Source organism: Podarcis vaucheri, assembly GCF_965113315.1.
Source record: "Podarcis vaucheri genome assembly, chromosome: 2".
In the NCBI taxonomy this organism is placed as follows: Eukaryota; Metazoa; Chordata; class Lepidosauria; order Squamata; family Lacertidae; genus Podarcis; species Podarcis vaucheri.
In genome coordinates this window covers 17,533,306-17,553,629 of record NC_138760.1, presented here as the reverse complement: position 1 = coordinate 17,553,629, position 20,324 = coordinate 17,533,306, and the positions used below count along the sequence as shown (strand labels likewise).

General features: G+C 45.3%; 1 protein-coding gene across 2 annotated transcripts in view; it reads right to left on the bottom strand.

Moving 5' to 3' along the window:
* SP7 (Sp7 transcription factor) overlaps positions 1–1,363 on the bottom strand; it is a 36,659-nt gene extending 35,296 nt beyond the window's left edge. For both annotated transcript variants that reach the window (XR_014216759.1, XM_082212742.1), the window contains exon 1: positions 958–1,363. The gene's annotated coding sequence lies outside the window, so the exon portion shown is untranslated. The remainder of the gene's footprint in view (positions 1–957) is intronic.
* Between the last annotated feature and the right edge of the window lie 18,961 nt (positions 1,364–20,324).

Sequence of the window (20,324 nt, the reverse complement as noted above, 5' to 3'; positions counted from 1 at the left end):
CCTTATTAATGCACCTATTTCCAGACTGTATTGCTCACAACTTTTCTTTTTTTAAAAAAATCAAACTTCAAACGACTTGCCGTTCCTTTAGAAAAAGGGGGGGAAAGAACTGCTCAGTGCTGGTTTTATTTTCCAGTCAATCATTAGTTCCATTTTTAATTAAAATGGCTTGTTATCATCTTAACTCTTTCAGGTCCTCAAACCCCAAACCTTTACTTTGCTTCATGGCTGGATCTTTTTTTTTTTTTTAAGCCACCCACAAATCTTAATAACAAAGTTGTAAACAGAAGAGCAGGATGGGGGGAAAGAAAATATCTGTAGCCAATAAAATCTGAAAATAGCCCTGAACTAAGATTCTGTCCTCAACCGAAACCTAAATATTTGTGAATACAGTGGCTGAACAGTTGGTTTTCTTCTGCGTGTTTCTCAATCCTCACTCCAGAAGCTATGGAGGTGGGGAAAGATATCTCAAAACAGAATCAATTTCTCTGGAACAAAACTCCTCTCTTTCAAGATCAGATTGGTGAAACATTTGCAGTCTATTTAATCTTTTTTTGTGTGTGTGTGCTGCTGGTGGTGAGGAAATAACACACATATAAACACATATCAGGAAATGGAATAGTTGGTTTTTGTGTTTTTTTCAAGTATCCCTTCATGACAAACTAAATACAGATGACAAATACTAGGCAGTTCAGGAGAGCTGTACCCCTAGACCACCAAATGGACTCTATATAAAATTTCAGGGGGGAAAACCCCATCCTTATTCTATTTTGCTAACCTCTGATCGACTCTCGCTTTTATTGTGCACAATTGCACACCTTCCCCCCAACCCCTTAAACTCCAGGTTCTGCCTGTTGCGTTATTTAGAAAGCTGCAAAAGCCCATTTATAAAAGGAAACGGAGGAGGGAACGGGTGGGTGGGTGGGTGGAGGGAACAGAAGTAAAATTACTCCTTACTTTTTCCTCAGCTGCTTGAGGTCTCTGGGTTTTGGTTCCCACCTGGTCTGACAAAAGATCCCTCTTGCTTCTTCAAGTCAGGGCTCTCTGGGGCCCCTGATCCCGCACAGCAGGGAGATCACCTCCAGCACTGGCGATGCCATCGCTGTCCGAGCCTGAGGGGTTAGCTGCGGAGTTTTGAGGAGGAAGGAGAGAGACAAGCAAAAGAGAGAGAGAGAGAGAGAGAGCTGGTCTGTAGTTGGAAGAGAGAGAGAGAGAGAGAGAGAGAGAGCTCCTCTGCTTTACAAGATCCACCCTCTAATTACAGCCTGGGAGCCTTTGAGGACCCGCTAGTATCCAATAAAAGAGGAGGAACTGTGGTGCAGAAGGGGATGTAGTCAACATCTTCAGATTGGGTTTTCCTCCTCCACCACCACCACCACCTCCCTCCTTCCCCCAGACTTTGGAGGGAGAGAAAGAGGAGGGGAGCGGGCACAGAGAGGGATTAAAAAGAGAAGAATGGGGAAACAAAAGCACAGGGAGGGAGGGAAAGGAGCAAAGGGCGAAAAGTTGGAAAGGTAAAGAAGGAAAAAGAGGGTCCAAGAGGGGGAGCGGGGAAGCCCACGAGTGGCCAAGCAGGACAGGTAGCTAAGAAAGCTACCAGTGGCAAATCTACCCAGGGATGGCTGTGGGAAGGATTCGGGCATTGCAGGGGGTTGGACTGGATGACCACTAGGGTCCCTTCCAACTCTCCAAATTCTATGATTCTAAGATTGCAGCTCCAATGAATAATAAACAGATTTATTCATAGTACAGTGGTACCTTGGGTTAAGTTCTTAATTCGTTCTGGAGGTCTGTTCTTAACCTGAAACTGTTCTTAACCTGAAGCACCACTTTAGCTAATGGGGCCTCCTGCTGCCACTGGAGCACAATTTCTGTTCTCATCCTGAAGCAAAGTTCTCAACTCGAGGTAATATTTCTGGGTTAGCAGAGTCTGTAACCTGAAGTGTATGTAACCCAAGTGGTACCCAAGGTACCACTGTATATTTCTTTTGGTAGATCTTTTTGCCGATTGGCACCGAAGATGGGTTGTTGTTTTTTTAAGTACATCAATTATCCCACATTTCTTCCATCGCGGAATTTTAAGGCAGCTGTGAAGCTGTGATTCCCAGGCAGTCTTCCATTCCGGCTGTGACAAGACCCAAGCAGGCATGGCTTCCGCAAGGTGGCTCCATCGGTGAGCAATGTTGGGCTCTCAGCCAAAGTTGCACTGTGATTGCACCTGATAACTGATTATCTGCAACCTTTCTGTATTCCTTACATCAGCCATGTGAGGTAGACCAGTATTGTTAGCCCCTTATTACAGATAAGGCCTAATGCCACCCAGTGAGCTCACACTGAGGCTTGAACCTAGAACTTCACTCATTGCCTACGTGCTCTTGTAAGGTGATAAACAAATTCCATTCCAACATTTCAAAATGCAGGTTTTCTCCTTTTTTTCTCTTCTGTTCCTTGAGCCCATCAATCTGTTCTGCTCTGTCCACTCTTAAAAGACAGAGAGCCATCAGAAAGCCTTAACTTTAATCCCAGGATTCTTCAGGAAGGACCAGGAAGATTTCTGTGTGGAGAGATGCTGCCAGTCAGAGTTGTTGTTGTTGTTTAGTCGTTTAGTCGTGTCCGACTCTTCGTGACCCCATGGACCAGAGCATGCCAGGCACTCCTGTCTTCCACTGCCTCCCGCAGTTTGGTCAGACTCATGTTTGTAGCTTCGAGGACACAGTCCAACCATCTCGTCCTCTGTCGTCCCCTTCTCCTTGTGCCCTCCATCTTTCCCAACATCAGGGTCTTTTCCAGGGAGTCTTCTCTTCTCATGAGGTGGCCAAAGTCTTGGAGCCTCAGCTTCAGGTGACAGCTTCACTGTCCTTCCAGTGAGCGCTCAGGGCTGATTTTCTTCAGAATGGATAGGTTTGATCTTCTTGCAGTCCATGGGACTCTCAAGAGTCTCCTCCAGCACCATAATTCAAAAGCATCAATTCTTCGGCGATCAGCCTTCTTTATGGTCCAGCTCTCACTTCCATACATCACTACTGGGAAAACCATGGCTTTAACTATACGGACCTTTGCTGGCAAGATGATGTCTCTGCCAATCAGAGTAGATGATACTAAACTGGACAAATGGCCCAACATAGTATAAGGCAGCTTTTTATGTTCTCATCTTCTCCGCCTTGGGACTGAGCGAGCCACTTGGCATAATCAGTAATGCCATAGCACAAATACAATTGTTTGTGTTGATTGGCAAGGATATTCCACAGCTGGCTTTTTTTCCTTTTTCTTTTCTTTTTTGCCGGCCAGCAGCTTGATATGGAGACACTTAGCAGGCGAAACTTTGCTTGATCTACCTTCTAGGGAAACCTTTGCAATTTCTTGGGCCATTGTTCAGTAGGAGATTGAGTACAGAGAGTCCCAGGTTCCAGCAGCCTCATACTGCATGTAAATGGATTGTGAAAAAGACTCTATGAAACAAAAGTGGAGATACTATATGTACTTTTATTTATTTCTTTCTTTGCTTGTTACACAAGAAAATCTTTAGTAATAAAAAACTTTTTAAAAGAAAAGAAAATCTCAGGAGTGAGGAAACCCTCTCTAGCTGAACTCTTCCATGGTCTCGGCCAAGCAAAGTAGAAGGATTATTACTATTGTTTTATTATCTGTTAAATTTGTGTACCACCCCTCATCTGAAGATCACAGAAATGCACAATGAGAACACAAAATGCATAATAAAGCAAAAACAAGAGTAGAAGATGGGTTTGTGCGATCTAAATCCATGTACATTGGGTGTCTGTTTGGAAAAGAAAAGAAAAAAGTGTGGCAGCAAGGCCAGTTTAAAAATTGTCATCTGCAGCTGCCTGGAGCTTTTGCTACTAATGCTGTTTCGGCATCACAGTTCCAGGAAGATGTGTCCAAAGATTCAGAAGGGAGCTTCCAGGAGAACAGAGGGCCTGAAGACAAACAAGACGCTCTGGGTATGTTCATCCTAGAGAAAAGCTGTTAAGAGGAAGAGGCTCTAGGTTCAGATTAGAAGAGAGTATTAAGTCAAACATCATATTTCTTCATAGGAAGGCGGAGGTGTGTGGTGGAGGGAAGCACAGAAGAAAGATGCTCAGGGAACTGAGTGGTGGTGGATTGGCGGTGCATGATTTGCAGAGAATCAACAAGGGCTTCTTTCGTTAAAAAAACCCTCTCAGGAACAGTCACAGCAACAAAGAGGCTCCTCCTCCCTTCTAAACTGGGCTAGAGGTTTTGATCTGCGGTAACTCAGTTGTAGATTTTGTACCTGTATATGCAGGTCACATCTGGCTCCAGCACACACGCACACATGCACATTGTTTTGTACCTGGGACCTCATACATGCCATGCCCTTAAAGTCCATTCGGAGCGCATGTTTTCCACCCAAGGATTCTGGACACTGCCGTTAACAATTCACAGAAGACTTGCAATTTCTAGCAGCCCTTAACAAATGACAGTGCCCAGAATTCTTTGAGGGGGCAGCGTGTACCTGTATGTAGCCTAGCTCCAGTCAGTGGATCATGAGATTCTAGTAAATAGGAATAGATTGATCGATCCTGCAGAGCTGAACTCTGTCCACAGTGTACAGGGAGATTAGAATTCAAATCAGCCGCTTCTTAGTTCATTCGGTAGTTTGGGGCTACCGCTAATTGCTATCTCCTAAACAACATTGCAGGGCTGTTGAGAGGCTAAAATGGCAAATGATATTTTTACATTTATGTCCCATCATTCTTCCAATGAGTGCTGTACATAGTTCTCCCCGTTTATCCTCAACAACACCCCTGTGAAAAAATAGTGACTGGACCAAGGTTACCCAGTGATCTTCAGTTTTCCATGGACCGGTGTCACCTAGGCTGGGCTACTGCCATGAGCTCTACATGGGGTTGCCTTTAAATATGGTTTAAAGGTAAAGGGACCCCTGACAGTTAAGTCCAGTCGCGAACAACTCTGGGGTTGCAGCACTCATCTCGCTTTACAGGCCGAGGGAGCCGGCATTTGTCTGCAGACAGTTTATCCGGGTCATGTGGCCAGAGTAGTGCACAGAAACACCGTTTACCTTCCCGCCAAAGTGGTATCTATTTATCTACTTGCACTTTGACGTGCCTTCGAACTGCTAGGTTGGCAGGAGCTGGGACCGAGCTACAGGCGGTCACCCCGTCACGGGGATTCAAACTGCCAACCTTCTGATCAGCAAATCCTAGGCTCTGTGGTTTAACCCACAGCACCACCTGCACCCCCTTTTCTCCTTAGGACGTCCCTTTTTCATTGGATAAATGTTGGGGGGTACGGAGTTATCTGACCCCCGAGCTGTCTGAAGGCAATCCTGTATAAAGGTAAAGGTACCCCTGCCCGTACGGGCCAGTCTTGACAGACTCTAGGGTTGTGCACCCATCTCACTTAAGAGGCCGGGGGCCAGCGCTGTTCGGAGACACTTCCGGGTCACGTGGCCAGCATGACAAAGCTGCTCTGGCTAGCCGGCACCAGCACAGCACACGGAAACACTGTTTACCTTCCCGCTATAAAGTGGTACCTATTTATCTACTTGCACTTAGGGGTGCTTTCGAACTGCTAGGTGGGCAGGAGCTGGGACTGAAAGAAGGGAGTTCACCCAGCCCCGGGGTTTCGAACCTCCAACCATGCGATCAGCAAGCCCTAGGCGCTGAGGTTTTACCCACAGCGCCCTATTATCCTGTATAGAGAAGGTTTTTTTTTAATGTTTAATGTTTTGTTACATTTTTATATATGTTGGAAGCTGCCTAGAGTGGCTGGGTCAACCCAGTAAGATGTGTGGGACAGACATAGTCAAATTATGGAATGGGACATCCCTATTTCCATCGGAGAAATGTTGGAGGGTATGTCTTTGGGCATTTGTGGAAAGCTCTGCCAAGAGGACTACGTCACTGCAGGTCTTTTGAAAAGGTCCTGAAGGCTTGTTTATTTTCTGTTACATTCTCTTGAACTGGCTTTATAAGGTTGCTGAATTTATAACATTGTTTTAGTAGAGATACTTTATAGAACCTCCGTGCTTTAATTGGGCTGGCTGTGTTTTTAGTGTTATGGATGGTTCTTATCTGTTTTTCATTTTTAGTACTACGGTTTTCTTGCATTTGGGGGCTTACTTTGAGGCTTGAGAGGGTATTTATCTTTAAAAGCAGCTTATACATATTTTAAATAAATAAATAGGTCTAAGCAAAGTCCTGGCCAAGCAGGGATTCTCCCCAGTGTAAGTCACACCCGCACCGTGGATTTTAAATCACATTTAAAGCATGTAAAAAGGTAAAGGTAGTTTGTTAAGGCTGCTGGGAATCATAGCGCTATGAGGGGTAAACTACAGTTCCCAGGATTCTTTGGGGGGAGCCAACTTGACTCTTCTCACAGCGCAGGTAATAATAATGATTACTCATGGGATATTAGTAGCATAGCAGCAATAATAATTTCCGTAGTATATTTGGCACGTTTCAGCTGAATTTCCTGGGGGACTGTTCCCTTCTATTTTAACATGAACTGAAAGTCCCTTGGATGTTCCTATCCAGAGTTGCCATATATGAGCAGCACTAACCAATATAACGTTTCTTCCCCTCATCTCTCCCCCCTCTCTTTATGATTGCCCTCATCCCCTCTGCCTGACACAGGAGACCTTGCTGTGGAGCCAATGAGCCTTCCCCTTGCTTGTATTTTCTCCTTAGTTAGGAAAAGGAAAAGCCACTAATTAAAGATACAGCAGCTCTTGTGGTCATTTGGAGTCTGCGCTTTGCTAACATTTGGAAGTGTTTAGTTTTTTGTGCATCTGAAGTTGGGGGGGACGGCGGCGGCGGGGAGAGCAGTGATTGGTGGAAGGAAAAAGAAATCAAAGATCACAGTGGCATGCGCTCCTGACCTCAAATTGATTTTCCAGCATGACATTAAAGCTTTTTTTTAAAAAAATGCTTGTGTGCGTGCACACACACACACAGAGAGAGAGAGAGAGAGAGAGAGAGAACACAGCCAGGAAGGCAAAGATGGGGACTACCCAGCCCAGGGAACACGTTGACAGAGTGGGAAATACTCATTTCAGTTGAATCCCCTACCACTGCTGCGTCCAAAGGCTGTCCACTCCCTGCTCTTGTTGCCCACTCAACACTTTCCTGGAGAGCTTTGTGGCGTCTTGGGAAAGAAGGAATTGAACTATTATGTGTTCTATTTACTCAAAAGCCGAATAAAAGTTGTGTGAGAACTTCAATACATAACAAAAGTTTTGTGCTTCGGCCACCGAAGGCAACATATATTTGAGCTGTACAGTGGTACCTCGGGTTACATACGCTTCAGGTTACATACGCTTCAGGTTACGTATGCTTCAGGTTACAGACTCCGCTAACCCAGAAATAGTACCTCGGGTTAAGAACTTTGCTTCAGGATGAGAACAGAAATCATGCAAGGGCGGCACAGGGAGGCCCCATTAGCTAAAGCGGTGCTTCAGGTTAAGAACAGTTTCAGGTTAAGAATGGACCTCCAAAATGAATTAAATACTTAACCCGAGGTACCACTGTATTTTAATCCTGCCCTGCCTACAATGATCCCAGATGCCAGCAGACAAGACCTACACTTTGCCTTCAAAATAATCCTGCAAGGTATCTTAGGCTGAACAAGGGTGACTGGCTGAAGGCTACCCAGGACTGAGCAACGCTTTGAATCCACGTAGACTAAGGACACATCCACACAATACCTTTAGAGCACACGGGCTTCCCCCAGAGGATCCTGGGAACTGTAGTTTACTCCTCACCCTCACAGAGCTGCAATATCCCAGTACCCTTAACAAACTATAGTTCCCAGGATACTTTGAGAGAAGTATAGTGTGGAAGTGACCATAGCACAACTCACTGGCCACTGCAAGGACCAATTCTTCCTTTGGAAATGGCTCTTCGGAGGGAAGGCTGTGTCTGGGCAGCTGTGCGAAGAAAGAATTGGGAGGGGAGAGGCAAGATGCTGCTAGCCACCCTTTCATTCATTGATTTATTTGGAGGAGCCTTGCCCCACAAAAAAGCATATTTAAAAGATGCCATTTCCACAGCAGTTTACAGTGTGATCCTAACCATGTAAATCCTAACTAAGTAAATTCTGTTGGATACAACGGGGCTTATTTATTCCCAGGTACACTGGGCTAAGATTACAGCCTAAATATCTGAGACTCTGAGTTTCCGCTGTGCAAATTTATCCCATTCAATCTGTGTGCTTAGTTTTCCTGCTGCTGGCTGGCGGGTTGGCTTTTATTTTTATTTTTCCTTATTTAGTTTTCGTGTGTTGACTCATCTTTTTTTTATATTAAAAAAAATATGGGTAAGGTCCTCTGTCTGCAACCCCTTTCTCCAGGAAGGGAGCAGCAGTTAGCATGCAAGTGTGCCCCACAGCTGATGATGCAATCCACTGGTCTGGACCTGCAACGGAACGACACAAAAAAGCCATTTCCTTCCATGTTTATAAACAACAACCCTTTCGATAGTTTTAAAAAATCATTACTGTACCTGTTAAGTAGATACCTTTGGACCATGTAATTTAAAAAATGTTAGGATGCAACTGAGTACATGTTAGCCTTGTTGGTTTTGCTTTCTGCATGAGTCAAAAAGGGCAGAGACGGTAGGGAGGCAAGGAATTTGAAATCCAGGATGACAGAGACTCCATTTGGAGTTGCAGGTCTGGCTGGGACAAGGGAGGAGTCCTGGAATAAGGCCCCTTCCAGACTGTTGCTCTTATGTGGCAGAATTCAGTTGCATACCGGCAAATTCAGGTTGCAACTGTTCATTTGTTGCACGTCGGTTAAAACCTTTACAGCCAGCATTGTAAAAACCTCTCCGCAAAAAACAAAACGAAACAGGAGGATTGCTCAATAAACAGATTGTCTGTAAGCGACCTGAGAGACAAAGGCCCCATTTGCAGGTTACAGTAAACCAGGCATCCCCAAACTCAGCCCTCCAGCTGTTTTGGGACTACAACTCCCATCATTCCTAGCTAACAGGACCAGTGGTCAGGGATGATGGGAGTTGTAGTCCCAAAACAGCTGGAGGGCCGGGTTTGGGGATGCCTGCAGTAAACCATGGCTAATGGTTTGACCGTGATCAAGGAGATCGCTTCCGTTTCGCTGCTCTCCTAGTGTGAGCAGAAGCAACAAACCACAATAGGGTAGCCACTTGACTTTGGTTTTTCTGGAGTTTTCTGGTTCGGAAGTAGCGATAAGCCAGGGATCATGGTTTGTTGCTCCTGCTAGGCACTGGCGGAGGAAGAGGAGTGCGGGGGGAGCATACCGGCCCCGGCAGCGAGATCCCAGTGGGGTGCCATCACGGCTGTCGTCCCCCACCCACGCTGGACGCCACACCCGCCACTGTTGCTAGGGAAAGATTGGAGCAGGAATCATGTAAGGTAAAGGTAAAAGGACCCCTGACCATTAGGTCCAGTCGTGACCGACTCTGGGATTGCAGCGCTCATCTCGCTTTACTGGCCGAGGCAGCCGGCGTACAGCTTCCGGGTCATGTGGCCAGCATGACTAAGCCACTTCTGGCGAACCAAAGCAGCGCACGGAAACGCCGTTTACCTTCCCGCCAGAGCGGTACCTATTTATCTACTTGCACTGGTGTGCTTTCGAACTGCTAGGTGGGCAGGAGCAGGGACCGAGCAACAGGAGCTCACCCCATCGTGGGGATTCGAACCACCGACCTTCTGATCAGCAAGTCCTAGGCTCTGCTGTTTAACCCGCAGCGCCGCCCGCGTCCCAGGAACCACGTGCACATGTACAATAAACCATTGACTATGGCTTACCCTGGTGGCATGTGAAGGCAGCCCCAAAGTGGTTGCGAGCTGGAAAGATGGAGTTTAGAAGAGCACAGAGCGCAGAAGAATTGCTGAGCAGCATTAGCACCTTTTGGGTAAAGGAGACCTCGCCATTGCTCTCTCACCTCTTTCCCCATCCACTGATGTAAGGATAAACAGTAAACTGGTTCCTCCATGGGCTTATCTCCCAGCTAATCAGTTTGATCTGCCTTCTCCATCCTGAGGGCAGTACGGAGGGGGAAGGGTGTGTGAGCACAGAGCCTTGCTGGTTTAATACGCACCCCCTTCCTCCAACATCTGGGGTGGCAGCATCAATCTGGCATGATATAGGCACACTCATAGGAAATATCACATGTGAGTCCACGGAGGAGTAAAAAAGAAGGAAATAAGTTATTAGCCAAAGTCATGTTGCTACTGAAAACCTGTAACTCACGAAAGCAGGAGGAGGGCTGCTGGTGGTGTTGAAATGTTGAGAGCAACAAATATTTACAAAGAAAGAAAGAAAATAAACTGGACCAAACCAGACTGCATTCGCAACATGGGGTAGGGGGGAAAAGCATATGGCTGTACTTTATCTTTAAAATTATTGTTGCAAAGATTGGTAACCAGAGAATGTTTTTCAAGAAATCAAATTGTTTTCTTCAGTAGCTGCTTGAAAAAGAAGTCTCCTTTATCGGTAAAGCAATATTCCAGGGTTTTGGGTTTTTTTTTAAATCAAACTGAGATTGTAGGAATTTGTGTGGATTTACATTATTGCAGCATTAGCAAAGAAAGTCAGTAACAGAAGGGGTATCGTTTGACCAAATGGAATATTATAGTCTGGCCTTTCTTTGACTTTGTCCACAGCTACCCTCCAAAATCTTTGTACAGTGGTACCTCTGCTTACGTACTTAATTCGTTCCGGGGGTGCGTTCTTAACCTGAAACTGTTCTTAACCTGAAGCACCACTTTAGCTAATGGGGCCTCCTGCTGCTGCTGCGCCACCACAGCACGATTTCTGTTCTCATCCTGAAGCAAAGTTCTTAACCCGAGGTACTATTTCTGGGTTAGCGGAGTCTGTAACCTGAAGCGTCTGTAACCTGAAGTGTATGTAACCCGAGGTACCACTGTACAGTGGTACCTCTGGTTGCGAACAGGATCCATTCCGGAGGCCCGTTCGCAACATGAAAAGAGTGCAACCCTCAGCGGTGCGTCTGCGCGGGTTGTGATTCGCCGCTTCTGCACATGCGTGTGACATCATTTTGCGCATCTGCGCATGCACGAGTGGCAAAACTCAGAAGTAACCCTTTCCGGTAGTTCCGGGTCGCCGCGGGATGTAACCTGAAAGAACGTAACATGAAGCGGACGTAACATGAGGTATGACTGTATATGCAGACAGATTTTAAAAATGTATAAAAATTGTCGACTATTGTTTAAGTATCTAGATACAATTTTGAAAGCCAGCAAGAAGCAAGTCTCAGTAAGGAGCCAAAAGACAGCCCACAATGAATTGTTGATGAAGATCAAGATTTCTTGGCCTTTGACCTTGCTGGCTGGGGCTGATGGGAGTTGGAGTCCAACAATATCTGGAGGCAACACCATTGGCTACCCCAGCATAGTTTATTTCCCAGCCAGTATGACGCAAGGTGACGTTGCATACGATCATATCCTTGTCCAACTGGTGTAACCCAAGGATTTACTGTGGCACTGCTAAGACTGGAGTACACACAAATGAAGATGATGGATTATATGGAATTGGCAGAAATGACTGGTAGAATCCGAGACCAGGGAGAAGAAATGGTGGAAGAAGACTGGAAGAAATTTAAAAACTATCTACAGAAATACTGTAAAATTAATGAATGTTAAAGTGATGTTGGACTGAAAATAAGTGGTTTTGGTATTAAGGCTTATAAGAATATGTAAATATAGATAGTTATTTGGATGAGAATTTATAGTTATAATAGGTTAAGAATATAGAGTAAAGATAAATGAAAGAGGATAAGGATTTGCTGAAAGGACTTTGTAAACGGGAATACAAAAAGGGGAGGTGTGAGGAGGTCAAGGAAATAAGCAAATGAACCTAAAGATATTGAAAAATGGATTATTTCTTTTTAAAGATTTTTTTCCTTCTTTTTCTACTTTTTTGAATGTCTGTTTTTTTTGTATTGTTTATCACACTGTTTTTCTTTTGTGTAAAATCTCAATAAACATTTTATAAAAAAAAATAAGACTGGAGTACACACACACACAAATCCTGTACCAGGCCTTCTGGATGGAGTAGCAAAAAAATAAATAAATAAAAGACCACCACAATCTGATTGGGACTTAAACATAATCTAATATACCAGTGGCCTCAAAACAGGATACATCTAAAACTCCCAACTTAAGTATTAAAGAACAGTTATGCAAGGTTTGGAAAACTGCTGAAATGGCAAAACTCCCAAAAGGCATCCATATAAGGCAGGAAAATGTACCCGATACTTTATAAAAATCATTATTAGATTCTGTAAACATCAGAACAAAATGAAGATAATCAATACAATCTTGCCCCAGTATTTAATATCTCTGCAGCTGTTCCAAGTCATGTAAGCCGAATCACATTAACTTTTTATTATTCTTCCCTGCGCAATCATAACTTTGATATTTTATTTGGTATTCAGTCTTTTTCTTATATTTAAGAAAAACAGGCTGAGGATCTGCGCTGTGTCCAGAGATTTAGCACTGGTGCAGTAGCTGGGGCAAGGCGGTACCCTCTTGAAGCCTCTCTGCCTCCTCTCCGCCCAGTTACTGCTGGTGTAATAAGCCGAACAGTGCTGCTAGGGCAGAAGGCAAGGAGCCCAACAGTAGGTGGCGCCAGAGCCAGTGGTAGGTGCAGCCTGAAGCAATGACAGGCAGAACCAACAAAATGTGTTCCCATCCTCCTCCCTGCTGAGTCCTTGAAGGGAACCAGTGCAAAGTTTATTCATTTAAATTCATTTAAATTTATTTAAATTGACAAACAATCACCAAGCAAACAAATAAAATAATTTCCATAAGTTCCCTTGCACTTCCTCCTTCCCCTTTGTGGGTCCTTATGTTAACTTTTTTCTCCTGCATCTTCTCTATTAATCCAATACTATTAAATCTCCAATAAAACCATTGTCCAATATTTAACTGCAAGCATCATTCCAGTCCTACTAATAATTTCAATTGTTTACAACTAATCTTTTAGGTACGGTAAATTATATATTTCCCCCATTCCTTATTGAAATTTTGGTCTACCTGATTCCTAATTCTTCTGGTCAGTTTTGCCATCTCCAGTTTTGTCCATCAGTTTAATCTTCCATCTTCTCTGGTAGGGACTTTGCCTTTTTTCCATCTCTGGGCTAATAGTGTCCGGGCAGCAGCGGTCGCATACATGAAAAGTCTCTTCTTGTCACTTGGAATTTCAGCACCTACAATTCCTAGAAGAAAGGCTTCCAGCTTTCTTTTTTTTTTAGAAAAGGTTATCTTAAACACACACACCCCCATTCATTGTATATCATCTCCCAAAATTCTTTTACCAATTTGCAAGTCCACCACTTATGGAAGGTGCCCCCTTTTTCCTTACATTTCCAGCATGTAGTTGATCTTGTTTAATACATTTTAGCTAATTTTGCCAGGGGTTAAATACAGGATAGGTGTGATATAGGCGTCTTTCCAAGAATCTGGCACCCTCCCTGTGTTTAATATCCCATTCATTACATCTTTTAATGGTTGTGCCAGAATACCAGTGCAAAGTTTAGAGGTGGTATGTAACTACAATTGCGGGCACACGCGCTAAACCCTGTCTGTTCTGCCTACCCCTTTTCCCCAAATGATGAGACAAGAGACCAGAGCATGGGTTCAAATTGGCCACAACTTTATTGAGCTTCAGAAGTGGGAAACTTGGCACAGCCTTTGGCAGGTAACCCTCTCAGCCCGCCTGGCTAAGGATATGCAGGCAGTTGAAGCCCAGCAAACGTACACAGCATGCCCTTCCACCGACCTCGTCCCAGGAGTTTGACCTACATGCCACCGCTCTAGGGCCAGGGACTCCCGGTTTTCCCCTTTAACGAGCCCTGCAAGCGCCGCCGCATGGGGAGGGAGCATGAATGCATCGCCCCCCAACTTGATGTTAGACTAAAGGATACCTTGCCAAGGCCTAAAACCGCCAAAGTTGTGACAAAATGCTACGGGGAAGGTGAAACCTGCCAATGCAGGGAAAATTCCTTCCCAGTTCTGAATACAGCAACCATCTTACGACCGCAGCAGCGCCCGCTGACCTGGAACGCAAAATATTAGCCTGTAAGGAAAAGTATCTTTAACTTGAGGACCGCTGACCTAGGATGAAATTATGGAGGCAAGAAATTATTAATTTGAGGGAGGGTGGGTGGGTGATCCTGGAAGGAAGAACACCAAAAGAGGCTTGGACAACAGGGTCAGTCTCTTTTCTTTGACCTTAGCCTCACCCCCGGCCAGTCGTCCATTGTCCTCCCTGGCCGAGGGTGGGTCAAAGGCCAGCCCAAGCAGGTGGGTGGCACCCGCCCAGGTGAGCCCCGCTGGGTGCCACAAACCCCGCCCACCTGTGGGGAAGGGAGGGCAGAAATTACCAGCTTTGGGAAACATGTGTTTGTGTCTTGGTGTGCCTCCACTTGACTCTGATCAGGGATAAAGAAAGCCTGTTTCTAAATATCCTCTAGGTAGCGGAACAGATTTTCCAAAGACCCTCTTTGTGTACTCCTTGGCAACCGTCCACCTTTGATATGACTCTTCAGGCATGGCTGTTGAATTGTTGCTGTTGTTTAGTCATTTAGTCGTGTCCGACTCTTCGTGACCCCCCATGGACCAGAGCACGCCAGGCACTCCTGTCTTCCACTGCCTCCTGCAGTTTGGTCAAACTCATGCTGGTAGCTTCGAGAACACTGTCCCACCATCTCGTCCTTCGTAGTCCCCTTCTCCTTGTGCCCTCAATCTTTCTCAGCACCAGGGTCTTTTCCAGGGACTCTTCTCTTTTCATGAGGTGGCCAAAGTATTGGAGCCTCAGCTTCAGGATCTGTCCTTCCAGTGAGCACGCAGGGCTGATTTCCTTCAGAATGGAGAGCTTTGATCTTCTTGCAGTCCATGGGACTCTCAAGAGTCTCCTCCAGCACCACAATTCAAAAGCATCAATTCTTTGGTGATCAGCCTTCTTTATGGTCCAGCTCTCACTTCCATACATCACTCCTGGGAGAACCATAGCTTTAACTATACGGACCTTTGTTGGCAAGGTGATGTCTCTGCTTTTTGCAATAGGCCCATTTTCTCGGTGGAGCAAGCAAGGCGTGGGACCGTTTTGTCTCTGGTTCTGAGTCTTTTTGGAGCTAAATTGTTACTTTGAAAGAATGGGCACAGCAAAGATGGCAAGTTAAATGGGTGTGATTTAAGGAGCTTGCAGGGGCTGGTCTTCTTGAAGCCTTAGACTAACCCTCCTCCTTTATATTTCTAGTTGCACCCTTGGAGTGCAAACCAAACTTTGATCATGGTAGATCCATCCAGGCTTAAGATAATACAGACATGCTTACTCTGCACCTAGCTTGAGAGTGTAACTCTTCAGGTTGTGTCCTCAGGAGTTGAAACCACCGACTCCCTTACCTCCTGTGGCAACATTTGGATGTCATTGTTTGCTGTGGGGCCCTTCTACTCAAACCCTCCCCTTTCCATGCCCTCCTTCATTGTGCTAGCGCCATGGCAACAAGGTCCTGGATGAGGAAAATCCATCCTCCTCACAGGTTCCTGGTTTTGGAGGTAGAAGACAAAAGGCTCCACAGGTGAGATAGGCCTTGGGCAAAAATGCATGACAAAGAGACATTCCTGCTTAACAAAAGGATGGATGGGAGGTTGGGGAGCAGAGCAGCTAATAAAGGAATATCTCCCAAATAGCTAAGGGCGGTTTGAGGAACTTGCAGAGGATGCTGGTGGTGTGAAGAAAGTTCTTATTCATTTTTAAAGTCAGGATTGCTCCTTCAGGTAAAAACATTTCAGCAAGAAGACAGGCCGTGCATCATGGGGAAAAAGAAAAGAAAAAGAGGACACAGGTTTGAATATGTTAATTTATATGCATAGATGCAGTTTTTAGAAACGCATCTCTCTGTTATAGCGAGGAAGACTGTGCAGGCGAACTGTGTTCCCTGCTCAGTTTGCTGTCCAGCTGCTAAGTTACTGCTCATGGGCAACTTCAAGGCCTCTCCTGCCTTGTGGTCCTGGACTGGGTAGCTTTTCAATTAGAAATCTTTGTTAAACAGAGGACTGACATCCTTTCAAACAGGGGACTGAGCTCTCTGTAAAGTAGAATGGCCACTTTACTTTAAAGGGGTGCACTCAGAACAATTTAGCTTGGACTAGTTACATCTTAGGGATGGTGGTGCTGTGGTCTAAACCACAGAGCCTAGGGCTTGCTGATCAGAAGGTCGGCGGTTTGAATCCCTGCAACGGGGTGAGCTCCCATTGCTTGGCCCCAGCTTCTGCCAACCTAGCACTTTGACATGAAAGCATGTCAAAGTGCAAGTAGATAAATAGGTACTGCTCCAGCGGGAAGGCAAACGGTGTTTCTGTGCGCTGCGCTGGTTCGCCAGAAGCGGCTTAGTCATGCTGGCCACATGACCTGGAAGCTGTCTGTGGACAAATGCCGGCTCCCTTGGCCAGTAAAGCAAGATGAGCGCCGCAACCCCAGAGTTGTGTTGGGATACTGCCAGGGAGACAAAGTCCATCATGGCCCCAAGCCGTCTGCCGGACGATCCATCGATCTCCCGTAGGCACGCAGTATCAGCAATTAGCGACATGAGTTTCTAGAAAATATCTTGCCACATTCTAGAGCTCATGTACACTCTATCAGCAGATAATGCACAGCCAGAAGTCGCACTCAGGAGAGCATTATTTACAAGTTTTATTCAGCGTTGATCAGAACAAAGAAAGACATGACTGCCTGCGTCAGTGTCTCCAGCACAGAGAGTGAAACAAAAGCAAAGACACAACAGAAACATCCTGTGAAAACAGGAAATACGCAGACTCTGTGACTTACAGCCACCCTTTTAAGGTGGAACGGAAATATCCTAACAAGTTGTCCGCGACTGGACCTAACCATCAGGGGCCCCTTTAGATACATCTTAATGCCCTTCAACCATTGCACCTTGCTTATTGTTTAACTGATTAAATCAAGTAGCAGAAGCCGGGTCTCTCTCTCTCTCTCTCTCTCTCTCTCTCTCTCTCTCTCACACACACACACACACACACACACACACCAAGCACTAACTAATCAAAACCACAGGCACCATGTTCCCTTCCTAAGCTAGAGAAAGGGTTGCACAGCTTCTCTCTCTGCCACGTGAATTATGACACAAATGGGCTCATTGCACAAGAGCCTGTAGGTTTGATGCCCCACATCTCACCTGAGGTGATGGGGAAGGGTGCTCCCAGTCCTCTGCCACAAGGAGGAAAACAGTTGTTACTTCAGAGTTGCTACCACTCGAGAGTAGGCCAGTCATAGAAGCCAACTCCTAGGGGCTGAGATCCATTTGCCTCCCCAATAAAATACCGAGGGGCCAGGCACCCCCAAAGTTGACGGGCATTGCCATTCAAATGATGTGTGCGCACCTCACCTTGTGATCGATTATGCAAGGAGGGGCTTACCTGGGCTCTCCAATATTTTATTCAAGCTTAGAAAAATGGCAGGCAAAGATGATGGAATATGCAGAATTGGCGGAACTGACCGGGAAAATCCGAAACCAGCGTGATCAAGCTGGGGTAAATTTGTACAACATTTGAAGGACAATTGCAAACAATTAACCACCCTAGCAGGATTGATTTAAGAAGACTTGTATATGATTTATACCTTTTTATATTTATTTTAAAAGGCGATAATTGGAATGATTGAAAGATAAACAGGAAGAGGAACACATGCTATGTCTTAGAAAGGAATTATGAAAACTGTGAGGCGGGAGGGAGGGAAGTTGATCAGCTCGTATGAGCAAAATTAATGTGAATAATAAGGATGTATTTAAATATTGTGAAATGAAAACTTAATAAAAATATTTCATTCAAGCTGGCACCCCTGAGGCCAGTAGCTGTTGTGTATGCTAAAGGCTTAAGTTGATGCCGTTTGGCCACAGGCTCCTGCAGTTTTCTTCCAATTGCAGCTACCGTGTGGTTTCCCCCTCAGTCTAGTTATATTGCAATAAAATAAGAGTGTGTTGAAGGCCTAGCTATGTGGCTATCACAGTAAAATGGGGTTCCCCCCCCTGGGGGTGGGGGGCCAAGGGCACAAGGGCCCCTAGGTACAACTCTGCCAATCAGACCTTGAGGCCCTTATCCTCCATAAGTCTCCTAGCACCTCTTGCCATTCCCTTCGCCTAGAACTTCAACCAAGATGGCAGCCACCAACAGCGATTCCTATGGGACCCTTTGGTCCATTCAGAGTTTTGCGGTCACCCGACCAAAGGGAGTGAGCTGAGGAGAAATGAAAGGGTTATAAATAAACACAGCATTTAGGTCCTTTGGCTGATTACAGGGCAGAGCCGCAGTCTGGCGGTGCAGGAAACTTGCTCTCTTATTTTAGCATCTTGTGTTTTGGGTGACCCGACTCCCAGGGCCACGAGCGGAGCCAATCTCAGTTACCTCGATACTGTTGTTCCATGCCAGTAAAGAGATATTTGGAACTGTTGGAAGTCCTTTTTATTCTGCGTTCATGATTAATTGTGCTCATGAAGGTACTGAAGCGGTTATATGTGATCCCACTCTCTTTTTTATGGTTGTATATTTCAATTTTACAAACATCAAATAAAAGCAGAAAGCAATATACATATCCCCTTTGACTTCCCTCCCCCCTTTTGTGGATCCTTCCATTATAATTTTTTCCCCGCATCGCCTTTATAATTCCAATTTTTAACTATTCTTCAGTTCAAAATTTTAACTACATATTTTAAATCAATCCTGCTAAAGAATTTAATTGTTTACAGTAATTTTTCAAATAGATCATATACTTTCTCTTTTATTAAAAATTGATTCTTCCTGGTTTCTAATTCTTCCTGTGAGTTTTGCCATTTTGGCATAGTCCAATTTTTCCATCTGCCATTCTTCCTGACTGTATTTTCCTTCCATCTGTGGGCTATCAATATCCGGGCAACTGTGGTCACATACATAAACAGTTTTTTCTGGTCCTTTGGTATCTCCGCACCTAATATTCCTAAAAGAAAAGCTTCTGGTTTCTTCCCACTCTCAACACGTTTGAGGGCGGAGTGGCAGCTTTGTTTCTGGTCAATGTGTCTCTTGTAACTTCCTGCTGAAATCCTCTAATTTTTATGCCCCCAATTCTTCATTTTCTGCCCTGCTTTTGTTGCAGTGTAGCCCCTGCAGACAACGTGATAGCATTGGGGTAGCATAGCAGAACAACTAATAAGGCTGAATGATGTTTGGAGAGTTCAGTCTAAATCCATCACTAGTTCACTATTATTGCTTCAATGGCATGTTGCTAATGTTGTTGTTGTTGTTTAGTCGTTTAGTCGTGTCCGACTCTTCGTGACCCCCTGGACCAGAGCACGCCAGGCACTCCTGTCTTCCACTGCCTCCCGCAGTTTGGTCAAACTCATGCTGGTAGCTTCAAGAACACTGTCCAACCATCTTGTCCTCTGTCGTCCCCTTCTCCTTGTGCCCTCCATCTTTCCCAACATCAGGGTCTTTTCCAGGGAGCCTTCTCTTCTCATGAGGTGGCCAAAGTATTGGAGCCTCAGCCAGGCACAAGGAGAAGGGGACAACAAAGGATGAGATGGTTGGATAGTGTTCTCAAAGCTACGAACATGAGTTTGACCAAACTGCGGGAGGCAGTGGAAGACAGGAGTGCCTGGCGTGCTCTGGTCCATGGGGTCACAAAGAGTCGGACACAACTAAACGACTAAACAACAAATGTATTGCAGCAGCTTTCATGAAAATTTTACATCTGTGCAAAGCTCTGTCCAGGCAGGGTGTGTGGGTGTGTGTTTATATTGCACATCTTGTCGACCGGGACTTGTTTCAGAGTGGTAAATGACACTGCTTCTCTTACCACTAGAGTTCCCCTAAAAATTGCCCAGGCTTCTGCTCTGCCAAGGCTTGTTAGAGGACACTAGAGCAAGAATTGGATCACAACTACTCCGTTTAAATCACATGGCTTGCCCCAAGGAATCTTGGGAACTGCCGCTTACATCTCACAGAGCTATAATTCCCAGCACCCTTAGCAGACTACAATACATTTCTGCCATTGGTTTTCTGCAGTTTCATACAACTCAGTGAATCTCCTTTATTACAGATGCCCGAATCACCTCTGATATGTCCCTTATTTTTCAAAATGTGGCATTTCAACCCATGCATGGGATGTGCATATCTGATATGCCCTAATTCTGTCCGCTTTTCCAAATGTGACTCTCTGGTTTCAACAATGAATAGACTTTTCTTCCTCCCTCTTTGTCAATTTCCGGTCTCTCCAAGGGAGGCAAGGACTGTGGAGGGTACATCTTTGGGTGGTAGGGGGCCCGGGG